Genomic DNA, 3,092 nt, shown 5'->3' on the forward strand with positions numbered 1-3,092 from the left:
CCAGCCAGCCCCACCTCAGAACTTCCGTCTACTACTTCGGAGTCAGTTCAGCCTCTGGCCGCACATCCCAACTTTGGATGTGTGACAGGAGCTCAGAGTCAGTTCAGCCTCTGGCCGCACATCCCAACTTTGGATGTGTGACAGGAGCTTTGGATCCCTGTCTCCCTTCTGCTGGTGTCTTCTTGACACCCCAGGTTGTTGGGTTTCTTCCCAGGATAAGAGCCCTCGGCCAGCCTGTACAGGACCCTCTGACTAGGGCGAGGAGCACTTAAAGGCAATCAACAGCCTGGAGTTTTCATAAGAAACTTGACCCTGGAGATCCTGCTTCTGCAGCACTTCAATGGCTAACTACTCAGTGCCTGCCAAAGTGTGGCTTCCCCCTGGCCTCACAGAAGGACCATAAAGGTAGAAAATCAGGAGAAATGGCTCAGCAGGTAAGGGTGCTTGCTGCTGAGTCAGAGGAACTGAGTTCCATCCCACTACTCACCCCACCCCAGGAACCCACAAGGTGGAAGGAGAGAATCAACTCCTGAAAGTTGTCATCTGACCTCTGCTTGAGTGCCATGGCACAAGCACACAAACACAAACACAAACCAAATAAATGTAAAAAAAAAAAAAAAAAAAAAAAAAAAATCAGTCTAAAATCGGAGCAAGGGCCTCCTGCCCTTTTCCAGCCACTTTCCTTTACCTTCTTCCCACTTCCTTTCAAGTCTCTATCAAGGAAGTTGGAGAAGTAGCCCAGTTCATAGAGTGTCTGCCTAGCACACACAAAGCCCTGAGTTCGATCCCTACCACTGCATCAATGGCATGGTAGCTCTACCTATAATCCCAGCATTAAGAAGCAGAGTCAGGAGGACCAGAAGTTCAGTGTCATCCTCAGCTACATATGTAAGTTTGAGGCCAGCCTGGGCTAGAGACCCTACCTCAAAAATAAATAAATAAATAAATAAATAAATAAATAAATAAATAAAGTCTCTGTTAAGAATATACTTAAAGCAGAGCAGGAAAACAGGCCAGATGTGAAGGGAAGTGGTGGCAGGTGACTCCAAAGTTGTCCTTACACTGGTGCCTCATTCATGGCTACACACAGCCAGGCTCCAAGTTCAAGTCTCAAGGGTGGCCACAGACAGACTGAAGCTGACTCAGAAAGTCCCTCAGCCCATTTTTTTTTCTTCCAGACCCTGAGCTTGGTAAGACAACTTTATCTTTCAAGCCTCTGGAAATGGCTGTGTCTTCTGCTTTTAGCAGCTGAAGTAATGTCTCCCCTGGTTTAAAAAAAAAAAAAAGTGAATCTTCGAGATTTGTTCAAGACTTTCCACGCAATGAACCTTGGCTCGCCCTGATAGAAGGTTCTTAAGCTCTGATCTCAGGTTCTCAGGTAGCTAAGCTCAGTGAGGAGTGAGAACTTCTTGTTTGGTGTTTCTTGAGGGTTAAAAACAAGCCTGACCCACAACAGGCAGCGGGTTCTCGGGGCTCAAAGATGAAGCGCTGTCCTGCTCTGAGAGCCCCCCCCCCCGGTGCAGCTCTCCAATTAGCCAAGTGCGCCAGCAGATTGTGCGAACGCAGCACCGAGTCCCCCGCCAAACACCTTCTCGGGTTTTTTCCCCTCTGCATTTTGCTAATCCTCAGATGAAACATAATCGCAGAGAAATGTTCAAGGTTGGACAGGACAGGGAGGAACGCGGCGCTGGCTCGTACCCAGTGGAAATAGCATGCTCCACGAAACAGGGATACGATGTTAAACAAATACATCCCCAGCCCTCCCTAGCAACCGTGTGTTTTCTGCAGAAGCCCTGAATTTCCTCAGGTGGTTTGTCCAACTCCAGGGTTTCATCACCTGAGATGTTTTACAAGAGAAAAAAATGGGCTGAGAAGTCAACCTAGCAAAAACTCCAACCAGGAAAAGAATGGAAAGAGAATTAGGTCATTTACTTCCCTCCAGGGCAAAATAAAAGTAACAACAGTATTTATATGTAATAAATATATAATTATGTTATAATTAAACCCCCTGCCAACTTGTATTCATCATTCTTTTTCTCTTTCTCTAGGGCCAGAGGAAAACGTTTCTCCCCCTTGTGGGTTCAAGCAGAGACTTCAGGGATTAGGAGTTCTGGGTTCCAACTGTGTCCTGTCATCTGTGTTCTGAATAGCCAAGGAAATCAGAGAATGGGACAGAACTCTATGTAGTGGAAAACAAAGAGAATGTGTCTAAAATTACGGAAAATATTACATATATCTAAGAGAGATGGTTCAGCAGTTAAGAGCACTTGCGGTTTATGCAGAGAACCCAGGTCCAGTTCCCAGCACCCAAGTCAGCTGGTTAACAACCACCTGCAGCTCCAGCTCCAGGGGACCCAACACTCTCTTCTGGCCTCTGCTGGCACACATGTACATACCCACACAGACATACTCATACACATAAATTTGAAAAAATAAAATCTGCATATATATGTAAAGCTCATGTAATCCTCACAGCAGTCGTGTGATTTGATGTCATTGTTCCTATTTTACAGATGGACATGGGGAGGTACAGAAGAGGTTAATTCCACACAGTTTAAACCATAGAAATATATTATCCTGCTAAAAGAAAAGTCGTGTTGACTGTTCCTGATTTTGCCATTCTGGGGATAAAATCATGACAGCTTGACATGGACAGTTTTTAAAAAAGCATAGAAACAACCATGGGGTTCTAGACTGAAGTGGGGCTCAGATGCTTAGAAGCAACCGTACAGGTTAAAAGCAGTAGCCCCAAAGGCTATGGTGTTCTCTGAGGCACAGGGCTTGACACATAGAGGGCTTGGTCACTTAAAGTGGAAAGCCTATTTCACAGCCTGTCTTGGATGATGTACAGAAAAATGGAGTGACTGTCATGCTTCAGACACTTTTAAGAGCCTGAGGAACCAGAGCTGGGGGTGTGGTTTCAAGGCCTTGGCACCTGAAATCAACTCACGGTTTTGGAGAAAAGAGAAGTCCCAAGCAATTCTGCTAAGAGCCGCCTGAGTCCACCCCAGGAGGTTCAGCAGCAAATGCTGCCATTTTAGCGTCTCCATTCCAGGACCAAATGCTAGTGCCCCTCATGGCTCCATCACATC

At 46.1% G+C, this 3,092-nt stretch overlaps 1 non-coding gene across 1 annotated transcript; it reads left to right on the forward strand.

The window, feature by feature from the left end:
* Positions 1-2,529: 2,529 nt before the first annotated feature.
* On the forward strand, positions 2,530-2,658 carry LOC115069612. The gene has a single exon (XR_003848863.1). It is a non-coding gene; the product is annotated as a small nucleolar RNA SNORA69 (small nucleolar RNA).
* The last annotated feature ends 434 nt before the right edge of the window (positions 2,659-3,092 follow it).

This window comes from Nannospalax galili, unplaced genomic scaffold, assembly GCF_000622305.1.
Source record: "Nannospalax galili isolate Female #2095 unplaced genomic scaffold, S.galili_v1.0 scaffold653, whole genome shotgun sequence".
NCBI classification, from domain to species: domain Eukaryota; kingdom Metazoa; phylum Chordata; class Mammalia; order Rodentia; family Spalacidae; genus Nannospalax; species Nannospalax galili.